This window comes from Propithecus coquereli, unplaced genomic scaffold (assembly GCF_000956105.1).
Source record: "Propithecus coquereli isolate 6110/MARCELLA unplaced genomic scaffold, Pcoq_1.0 Scaffold115, whole genome shotgun sequence".
Lineage (NCBI taxonomy): Eukaryota > Metazoa > Chordata > Mammalia > Primates > Indriidae > Propithecus > Propithecus coquereli.
This window is the reverse complement of record NW_012135525.1, coordinates 2,187,434-2,199,443: the sequence shown is the minus strand read 5'-3', so window position 1 is coordinate 2,199,443 and position 12,010 is coordinate 2,187,434.

Here is a 12,010-nt window from a genome sequence, read left to right as displayed (position 1 = left end):
CACAGAAAGAAAAATACTGCATAATCTCATTTATATGTAGAAACCAAAAATTAAAAAAAATCCAGTCATAGAAACAGAGTACAAATGGTGATTACCAAGGGCAGGGAAATGGGAAGATGTAGATCAAAGGACACAAAGTTGCTGTTATGTGAGACACGTAAGTATAGAGATCCACTGTATGACATGAGAAATACAATTAATAATATTGTATACTAGAAATTTGCTCAGAGAATAGATTTTAGATACTCTTACCACATACAAAAGAAAAAGATAGCTGTATAAGATAATGGATATATTACTTTATTTGACTTTAGTAATCACTTTGCTATGCATATCAACATATCATGTTGTACACCTTAATAATGAACAATAAAAAGATAAAAAAAGAAACTTACCTGGTCCTTCGGGTTCAGTAATAAGAAAATGATTTGGTGGTTAGCTATTTCTCTGTTGTATCTTGTTATCACACTCTGAGTAACATTTGTTGAAGATTAGGAAACACTAAAGATGTTGGGCTTTAGTGATAAAGTGGTATGCGTCATGACTTTGAAGTCGGTTCTTAATTTTGCCTTTATTCACCACAAGTAAGACTTGGAAAGCTGTAAAACTTTTGTTTGTTTTTTTCCCCCCTCTGGCTGTGTTCCCATGTCCATAGTAATGCTTCCGGAAAGACCAAACTCAAGTCATGTCCCGGATGTGACCAAGACTGGACTATTATCTAGTATCTGTATACAACTCTCATTTTCTAAGAAAACCTTTACCAAAATAGCTCTTGAAACCTCAGAAAGTTCGATTGGTTTTCTTACTGCATGTCAAGGCTGTTTTGCCTCGTCTGAGACCTGTCCTCTGCCTTTATGCTAATTGGCCATGCCCTAGGGTCACAGGGTAGGGTGGAGGATGATTGCACATGTAAAATAGAGAAAGATGACATGTTCATTTCCTGCAAAAGTTGTTTGTGTAAACAGTGTGAACTTTGCTGAGTTTATACAAATACTTTGAAGTCTGAGATAACTGGGATTTCTTTCTGCACTGTCTAGAGTAACAGTAAACTTCCAGCAAATGTCGACATTTCAGGAAGTAGCCATGGCCACCAGTTTCAACAAGAAAAGGAGGGGGAGACTTCCTTCCCCCCTTCACAGAAAGCTCTAAATGGAGGCAGGTAATTAACCATGTTATGAAGCCCCTGGTTGAACCTGAATTCTATTAATGGTGTAGGTAACAATGTGGGCTTTGGGGTCAAACAGAACTAGGTTTAAATCCCATGAGTCTGAGCAAGTTAGTAACTTCCTCTGTCTCAGTTTTCTCATGTGTAAAATGGAGGTAACAGTAACATGTGAAGCATTTCAACCAATTCTTGGAACCAATAAGGGCTAACTAAATGGCAGATGCTATTATTACCATGATTGTTGCTCTCGATGTTTGTTATCATCATCATAATTATGACTCCTTAAGTGGATATCTCTTTTTCATGTGCTCTACAGAGTTGGAGTAACTCCTCCAATCAGGCTGGGTGGGGACCTAAAATAGTATTCTAAACAGCCTAGGGCCAAGAAGGCAATTAGGTTTCAGCTCAACATTGGAACTCTGATTTGTTGATAGTAGCTTTCTGGAAGGCTGTGTAGACAAGAATCCCAAGGCTGTTGATGAGAGTAGGAGAGTGTCATGATTGATTAGCAATGTCTGCCATGAGCACGGGAGGGAGAAGGGTAACACCCTGCTCATTTGCCAGCCCTGGATGAGGAGCTGTGGCCCATGGCTCAGATTCTTTCTACCCCTCTGAAACAGTGCAGAAAAGTGCAAATATTCTCCTTTCAGGGTACCATAATTCTAATATCCCAATGTTAAACAGGGTTCTTATTGGTAACAGGCTATAACTAGTTCAAGGCCAAACATGGAAAAATTGTTCAGTTGTTTTTGTTTTTTCCCTTTTTCAATTTGGTTCAAGGCTTCAGAGTTTCCTTCTGGGCAAACTATTTGGCTAGTAGATGTCATAATTTGAGTAACATGGTGGTCTCCTCTTCCCCAGAAATGATGCTAATGGCTTATATTTTCAGAGCACTTAATTTGTAAAATGCTCTTACATCCATTAGAATACTTTATATTCAACTATTGGGCATGCAGCAAGCACAAAAGGAAGTGAAGGCAAACTGGTATGGTATTTCTTAAGTCTCATTTCAAATTCATTGATGATTCTAGCACATATGTTTTGTTTCCAAAGTGCTGGCGTTTCACTTCCAGGGTAATGGTATCTGCCTCTTGCTGTGATCCTTCCTCTGGTTTCTGGATTCCTTAATTTATTTTCCTTTCATTTGTGATTCTTCCTCATGTAATACGTATTTGCCTGTTGTTGAAATATTGCCCTCATATTGTGCAGTGCCCAAGTATTTCCTCAATGAGTCACTTATGGATCTCAGGGCCAATTTTGTTCCCAAGACAAAACGCCAAGGCTGAGTTCCAGTTTTGTGTTAATGATTTCAGATTCTTAAGCCTTTAGACCCCCAAGTGCTGCACAGATACCCAAATGATCAAATGGTGGCCTCTGTAGAAGGCAGCCTCTCCACCCTCTTCTGAACCAAAGAGCTATTTTCCTGTCCTCCTAGATAGCTTCTACTTTAGAAGCGTAATCTATTCTCTCCCACTCATCCAGTCTCGAGAGACTTGGAGCTATTTGGTAATAAAAGATGTGTAAGGTTGACCCTCCCTGCCCACGCTGCTCTCTGCTCAAATGGGTTGAGTCAGTATTTCCTCTTTCCCTCATTCAGCAATGGGCCAGCTGGTTTTGTCTGATAGACTAAGAACCAATTAAAGGACCTTGTTTCTAACTAGGAAAAAGATAGAGGTAAGCAATGATTTAATTAATGGAATCAAAGGAGACTTTTGTGAAGCAGATAAATTCAGACCCTAAAACTTCTTCCTTTCATAGCAATATTTTGGGAAGTTTCCATAGGAGGGTGATCTGTTTCCATTGCGAAACTTTAAATTACCTAATAGAAAAACAATGTTTTCCCTCCGTTGATTGCACGGCAACCTGGATAGATCAAAATTCTTTACATGAGGAAATTTTTAAAAAATATATTGTTTATGTGGCTGTGAAGTGCAACAAAATGTTATTTAGTCTGCATGAGCTAAATAGTCTGTTGTATAATTGTCTTCACTGCGTTAGGGTTTGTATTACATCCTCAGCTTACATTAAAAGTTACTATAGGAAATAACCATATGAAATCTATTTTTACATTTAAGGCAGGGATACGATTTGAATATATTTTCCACCATAACTGTCTCTCTACAGTGCCCTAACTGAGACATTTCTTAAAGAGCTAAGTTCCATGAGAAGTGCTGTTCCTCCTGAAGCACTGATATATTTTCTCCTCAAAGACAATGACAAATAATAACTAATCAAGCATCTCTTGTACGCTATTGTTTTGCCTGTTTGGAAGCTCAAAGAAAGATGTGTGGTTCAACTTCATTACCAAACTCTGAATATATACAGTTGGAGTTAGAAATGGCTCAGGCAATACAGACACGTAATATCTCACTCATGGGAAGACTGGAGGGAAGTGATTCTACACTGGTGCAGCTGCTGATGGATGTCATCTGAGACACAGGCAGACTTTTTCCTTCTATATTTATGCTCTACCAGTTTTGACTGTTGTCTTCTCAATCTAATGCTTGGTGTCTCATGTCACATGATGGCTGCCACAGAAGCAGGCTGTATGTCCACATTCAAGTCAGGAAGAAAGAGAAGGGGCAGGTCAGCCTGTCTTCTCCCTGTTCATCTTAATAGGAAACAAAAGCTGCTTATATCTCATTGGCATTTCCGGATCATATGACTACCCAGAAAACTCAGTTATGTTAGCCAAAAAGAAGGAGAGAGTGGGTAGACAATTCTCATAGATATAACAACATATTTTCCCTGGTTCTGTATTTATAAGTATTCTTATAGGCAACCTTAAATCTAAGAGATTGAAAAAAGTTTAAGATATGGCCCTGCTTTTCTTCTGCAAGCTTAGCCTCTAGTTGGGAGGCAATTCATAAATGGAAAAATCAATGAGACAATAAAAATAATTCAAGTCAATAACACATGAGGTACATAGGCAATTCATGATGAAATGCCAAGCAAGTGGTCTAGATAGTGAATGTTGAAGGATCCCACTATGATTTGAGATGAACAGGATGGGTTTCAAGGAGTAAGAAGAGTTTCATGTAAATCTTACAAAGGAATGAAAGAGATAGCTGAATCTCTTTTGTTGTTAAGCCCAGCGCTACGTGTGTTCTGATGTAATTTTTATTGTCTGAAAACATACTTTTGACCTCCTTCAATTGAGAGTCAATTTTGGACTTCAGAGATTTGTTGAGGCTCTGGGGAGCATCAGCTACCTGAATATCGGGAGTCTTGTAATAAGGTGAAATAGCATGGAAAGAAGTAGGTAGCTAATGCAATGAACTAACAAATACGTGTGTCTATAGGGTATAGGAATTGGAAGACCTTAGGAAAGGGAGGAGAGGAGATTTGAACTCTGAGCACGTGAGATGCAGCTCCAGTTGATATTTACTAGCTATGTAATCTTGGGCAAACTGCTTAACTTCTCAAGTCTTGGATTTTCTCACCTGTAAAATGAAGATGATAATTTCCTCCAAATTGACTTGTGGTGATAAGCTAATATCCTGGAAAGCACTATGTAAAAGTGGTATTCATTTCAGCGATAGTCTTCTTTATAAAGATTTGATTATTATCACTGTACCAAAATGCCCATCTGATAACTAGGTTTATCATTGACTTCATACTTAGTGTTGGGGATCCAAGCTGACAAGTTCACGTAGGCCAGGGTTAGTAAGCACGCAAAGGACTCCAAAATAGCAGGCAAAGATCAGGTGCTCTGGGTCTCCCAGGGATCAGCTGACCTCCTCTAGGGCAGCTCACCTTAGAGAAAATTTTCAGATATCAGGATCAGTGAGGTTTATTCCAGGTATGTACGTAATACCAGCTCAAGTAGAATTTATGCCCATGTTAAAGGTGAGTTTATAATGGAGCAAGATCTTATCTGTCTATTTTGAGAAAGCCTGACATCACATCTGTAAAAATGGAGTGAACTGCTGGAGAAAGGTTTTGGGATAAGGACAGCATGGTGGTGGTCAACAGTAGTTCAATCTCTACTTGCTAGATTTGTTCAGGGAAAACTTAAAAATAATTTTGGAAAGAGCAGAGTGATAGGCACCCTGCAGCTCTCCCACCACTAGCTTCCTGAAATAACTAACAGGAATGAGAAAATAGCCCATTCATTTATTTAAAAAAAACCACCACATGGAGTACTGAGTACTAGACAGGATGTAGGGATTTTCTTCTAATCCTAGTGCTATAAACGTGTAATAAGGGGAAGAAAAATACACAAGTGAGCTTAAAATTGACTGAGTGGGTCCCATCCATCAATTTTGGGGAAATTCAATGAAGTGGATACTGGGTTTCCAAAATTGTTATAATGAATGTTACATGGAAACTCACAGGTGTGCATTTGCTTGGACCCCTCCCCCCCCCCCACACACACACTGGACCAAGAAGAAACATTCATCTTGATGACAATGAGAGGCTGTAGCTGAGCACAGGCCTAGCATGGCTGACTGGCTGTTACAGTCTCAGGGCTTAGCGTCCAAAGGAGAAATTCCAGACATGGTACTCATTCTCATTATTGTGTGTTGACCTGATATTTAGCTGGAATAAAAGACTTTAAATGAATAGTCCAGATGGGACACTGACACTGACAACATAGTAAAATAATCATTTCAATAAATCTTAAGAGCATTTAAGCCACTGGTTTCCTGGACATCCTAAAATTTCTAATTCTGTTGCTGGGAAAAGAAATAAAATTTTACGTTTTGCATTGCTCTGTGACACTATTCATGAATTAGTAATTCTCTAGGCACCTTGGAGGAATAAGATTAACATATTTTTAGGCACTTTCTAAGAGCCTATGTAAGATTAATATCTTGCATATGAAATCTGTTTAATCCCCATAGCCAGTCCGAGCTTCCATGTTGTATCATTTTTTCGTAGATAAAGTGAAATCTGGGCAGGTTACCCGATTGACTCAAAATCACAAACAGGTAGAGTTGGGATTCTAAGTAGAGTCCACCAAATATTGCCCCACTTATCTTCACTGATTTTGAAGATCATTCTTTTTCCACTATAGCATGTTGTCTCTAGGTAGATAATTAAGAATGCTTAAATGTGTATATTGTATACATAAGTGCATATATTGCCTTTGTTTAACTGTAGTGTCTACGAAATGGGGTTAAGAGGAATTCCGGTCAATTGGATTTTCTAATTAACTGAGAGTTAATGTTTTCTTTGAAAACCTTGTTGAAACTATTTGTGAAAGGAATCTGTTCTCTGCATTGACTTAGCAGAATATGGCTACTCAAACCAACTTTTTCTCTGATTTTGTCATAGTCTGGACCAAATCTCTGCTCAAATGTCACCTAATCAGAAAAACTTCCTATGATCACCATTGATAAAATAGGACCATCACCCCCTCAACTCTCCCCTCAGTCTATTGCCCTTGTACTGCTTTACTTTGTTCTTTGCAACACTTATCCACTATCTATTATACTGCATATTTATTTTCTATCTATGCCCCCCACACATTTAGAATGTAAGCTCCATAAGAGAAGAGTTTTATTGTATCCAGACTTGTTTCTCTGGGGCCTAGAACAGTGCCTGGAATATAGTAGGCACTCAAAAAATGTTTATTGAATGAATGAATGAATGAATCCAATTAAACATCAGTTTGCATTATTTAGTGCTGTTGCTGCAAATAATTTGGGCTGAATCCGTGTGTGTGACACTCCTGTCGCTCATTACTTGGCACCTGGGGCTGGGATTATTTATAATAAAACTTTTGCCATTTTATCTTATTCTTCCTCATAAAAATAGACACAGGGCAGTAATTTCAGTAAATTAAGGCTTCTGGTCAGTTGGAATCAGTCCACTTGGCTGTCAAGTTTGTCCTATAATTTGAAGAAAAGGATTGGTTTCTTGTGTGCTCTGGTTTTTCCATCATGTAATCTTTCACCCTGAGCCTGTACCATGTAAATACAGTTACTCTTTAACAAAGGACATAAACTTTGAAAACTACTCAATTCTAGAGAAAGCAGGTCCCAATTTTCTTAATATTCTCCACAAAGAGATTCTTGAAAGGAGGGTATCCTTAGAGAAGGATACTACCAGTTGCAGTTTATTTTTTCTCATTCTTTCTGAAATGCTGTGGCTAATCATCACCTTGTTGTGTGACTCTGTTTAAGTAGGACTTTTTTTCTTGCTTATAAAAGGTAATCCACAGGCTGTTTCATAGAAGATAGGGTGAAGATGACCGGGTGGTAGGGGATGGAGAAAAATCTGTTCTGAATAGTACTAGGAGTAGCTGGCAGCTTATACCAGGGCTTTTGATGATGAATTAAATGAATGGAGTTGCCATAGCAAAGATGCATGTGTCTTTTTGAGTGTGAAAGAAGATCCAACTGCTATGTAAAACCCAATTCTATCACTGTCTTCAGGTTGCAAGTTTAATGTATTTGAAAGCATTGATGAGCCTTCAGAGGGTCTGAAAACCTTCATGCAAACCTTACTGTGAGATCTTGCATCATGGTGAGAGGGAGTCAAGCATTGGCTAAGAACTTGGATTCTGAAGCCAGACTGCCTGGACTTGAATTCTGGGTCTGCCACTTACTGGTTGGGTGACTTTGTACAAACTTTGTTTTACAATAAAAGTCAGGTCATGGCTCTTTGCTGCTGTCCAAATCCATCTCATGACTCCCCAGGTCTTTAGCACGGTCTGCGTGGTTGTGTTCTGGTTCCATTCTGGACCTCCTTTCAGGCCACTCTCCTTCTTGCTCCTGAACTTGGGCATGTTCCTTAGCTTCTTTGAATCTGTGAAATGAGGATAATAACAGTGACCTCTTCTCAAGGACACATATAAAGCACTTAAAAAGTATTTGGTAATCTTCTTGCTGGGCCCATCTCAGGGCATGAGCCCTCGCAGGTCCTTCACCTAGAATGCCCTTGACCACATAGCCTGCTTCTTGCTTCCTTGAGACCTCTGGTCAACTCACCTTCTCAGCAACACTTGGTCAGAATATCTTCCTAAAATAGCACCTCTCTGTCACTCTCTATTGTCTACCCATCTTTATTCTTCCTCATAACACTTATCATCCCTGAGCTTGTATTATAAATCCAGCTCTTTCTTATGTGTGCTATACCCACCCATCCCAACTCTAAGTGTAAGCATATTAGGTTATGGATGTTGTTTTGTCCACTGTGGAACTCCAAGGCCTTGAATAGTGCCTAGTACATAGGAGGTGCTCATTAAATATTTGTGGAATGCATGAATGGATACTTGACCTAAATTGTATCTATCAGAATTTCTTTCTCATTGATTTGAAATTGGGCCCAAAGAGACTAAGTCAGAAGCAGGTGCTACAACTATAAAGTCTTATAGTTTCAAAAGCTGAGGATCCAATGAAAGCAATTCTAGGTCAACCTGTAAACAAAGGAGTAAGGTCAGGGAGAAAGGGAGAGAGAGAGATTTCAGTTGCTCCCATTTTCAGTACTCTAATTCTTCTGATTTCCTTTGCTTAATAAGCTTGAGTGGATTTCTGTTTCTTGCAACCAAAGAATCCCTGACTAATACAGGGGCGAAGTGAGTTGATCCTTCATAAGAGCTGTGGGAGGCCGGGCGCGGTGGCTCACGCCTGTAATCCTAGCTCTCTGGGAGGCCGAGGTGGGTGGATTGTTTGAGCTCAGGAGACCAGCCTGAGCAAGAGTGAGACCCCGTCTCTACTAAAAAGAGAAAGAAATTAATTGGACAACTAAAAATATATAGAAAAAACTAGCCGGGCATGGTGGCACATGTCTGTAGTCCCGGCTACTAGGGAGGCTGAGGCAGTAGGATCGCTTGAGCCCAGGAGTTTGAGGTTGCTGTGAGCTAGGCTGACGCCACGGCACTTTAGCCCGGGCAACAACACAGTGAGACTCTGTCTAAAAAAAAAAAAAAAAAAAAGAGCTGTGCGAGTCCTAGAGGGCAGAGGAGGGGCTGGTGTGCATTTTTATATTTCTGTCTCCAGAGTCTGGCACAATTATTTTTAATACATATTGGATGAACAATGAACAAATTAAGAGTTTTTAACTTGGAATGTAATTATAATAGCATTGATGCAATGATCCCTACTTTACCCTCCTAAAGCTGTGTTTCTTTTTTCTACTTCTTTTATATGTTTTCCGTAGTACCCAGCTACTCTTAGGACATCACCGAATTCTCTCCTTAGCATCCTTGCTTGGGACACAAAAAAAGATTATTCAGTAACAGAATCCTCTCCATGCTAGGCACATACCAAATGCTGATGAAGAGAAAATGAAGTGGAGTTTCAGGGTGTTGTACATCAAAATAGGAATATCCATTGCCGCAAAGAGACTAGTTCTATCATCTTTAATAGTGTAGTGGGTTTATGAATTTATAGCTTCTAAGAGCTGACTTTAAATTTTTATGTGGTTGTTCATTTTTTTAAATGGTGGAACCAGCAGTCTGGTTTTAGCAGCAACCAGGGAAGTGAAAATTCTGCCCTTCGGTATCAGAAAGCAGTCATTTTATAGAAGAAAATCAGGGCTTGCAGTGAAATATTTAATTGCAACGATGATAGACACCATCCTTTTACGCGATCTAATCCATGCTTGAATCCATGATTCTACCTCTTCATCTCATCTTCCCTAACCACAATCCCTTCTGAGGCAGAATTTCATTTGGGCTGTTGGCTTCATCAAGTGTCCTGTGATGTGACCTGCCCCACTTCCCTTGAAGACCCCTTCTGCTGATAAGCCTCTCTGTTTTATTTATCACCCTATTGGTTTAATGATAACTTTTTCACCAAAGATAGAATCTCTTTATCTTTGCCTTAATGTCTTTTCAATTCTTGTATGAGCTGCCATTTGATAAAATAACTATTCGCAATGATTGTGAAATTAGTTGCCCATACTTTGGGCATTATTCCTTAATTCATCTCCTCTCCTCTCACCATCACCCCTTCCTCTGGGTTCACTGCAATTACTGACTGAGAAATCCTCATCTGAATAGGATAAAAAGAACAAAATTGATATTACCCTAGAGTCTTTTATACCCTGACAAATCACAGTCACAATTTAGAATGCTATCTCATATTAGATTGATTTTCAGGGACAGTTACCTTCACTAGCTGAAAACTAGGACAAAAACACACTAATTCAACCATTTCAAGATTGAATCCATTTTTTCCACTTGTCACCACTGTCAAGAACTGTCTGACCCAAGTCGGACTTAATTTGGTTGCAAAAATGTCCAGACTTACAGTGTGAGGGGAAAGGGCTTCCAACTCTCCAGGCAAAAGGAACAAAAGCTCAAAGTAGTACTGTGCTGTGCGTAGACTATGATTTTGCTGTGTGCTGTGTGTAGACTATGATCATGGGTGGACATACAGCCACAGGAGAGCCTAGATTTGCTATCTCAAATCCAGTATTTTGACTCCCCTCTCCCCGCCCCAAATTATCCCCTCTCACCGCCCAAGGCTCTTGGGCATAGATATAAGTCTACTTCCTCTGGTACTCTCCTGGTAGAAAAAGCCCAGGCTGGAATACTTTCTGCCTTCTTAGCTCAACAAACATGCAACATGAAGATTCTGTTCATTTCTAGATCAACATGCTTGTGTTTAGAACTATCTTTCTCTCCAATACGAATATGGATGTGGATTGGACTGTCAGCACCTGATCTGTGTTTCGTGCAGGCAGCTTGTTATCCCTGGCAACTGACCTTTCCCTGTTGAATTCTGGGTGGTCTGGGATCTATAGAATGTGTTTAGGGGAGAGCCCCAAAATGAAATAAGATTCCACATTTGAGGTCTCATGGGAGGCTGAAGTGGTGAATCCAAAGTCCCATTGTTTCATGATCTATATGGCATCTGCAGCATTATAAGAACAACATCCCATGGATATCCGACCTCCACCAGGCCAGTCAGTACCTCTGCAGAGTTTAAAAAATCAGAGCTGAGGAAAGGGGGCCAGCCTCTCTCAAGCAGCAGAAGCTGTGAAAGGAGAGATTTGGACAGTATCCGTGGTTTTCTTCCCACCACAAATGAAAAGCTGGTTCCCTGTGAGAAAAAGTGGAACTGACCCACAGAGAGACCAGAGACAAGATCCCTGGTTCCTCTTGTTCCTGAGGTCCAGAGGCACCTCTCAACTATTTCTTTGATTACATAAAATACCCCTAGAAACCTTCCAATAAGCTCCCTCTTCCTGGACGGAGCTAGTTCTAGTTGGGATTTTGCTCATTTGTACTCAAGTGTTTTAATTTCACATGTATTTTTGGGAGTGCAAAAGCAAGCATCAATCAGGACACCCAAGCTGTATCTGGTACAAAGGAGCAGTTTGCAATCATTCTAGTTATAATTTTGTTCCAATCTGCCTACTACTAATACAATAGAGAAAGCTATAGGCAAGAATAGCTGTTTTTCTGGTCCTGTGTTAAGGGTGGGGACACAATTTTCAGCAAGAAGTTCCATAGTAGCTTCTGTGTACGTTGATCACTTGTTCATCAACAAATTCTCTTGTGGCTTCCCTTCTACTGACTGAATAAAAATGGCCACCAGATGGAGGAGAACGAACAGATTCAAGCCCAGAAAGTGCCTCTTCATCTCTCTGCCCTCTCTCCTTTTCTGCCCATGAGATTCAATTTCAAATGTAAAAAATACTCTCCTTGGATTCTTTGGAATATATGCCTCCTAATTTTATAAATTTAAGCCCAGTGATAGTTGATAATGTTAAAACATTTCAGTTTTCCCTCTCCACATTTCTGGAACATTCCATTGGCCAGGATATTGTCAGCTCTTGGCATATCCCTTTCTATTCCTTGTAACTTTCCAACTTGTCCTGCACAGCACCTAACGAAGAGTCCACTCTCATAGGTCCTTTGTTGAATGAATAAACAACCCTGCAGGA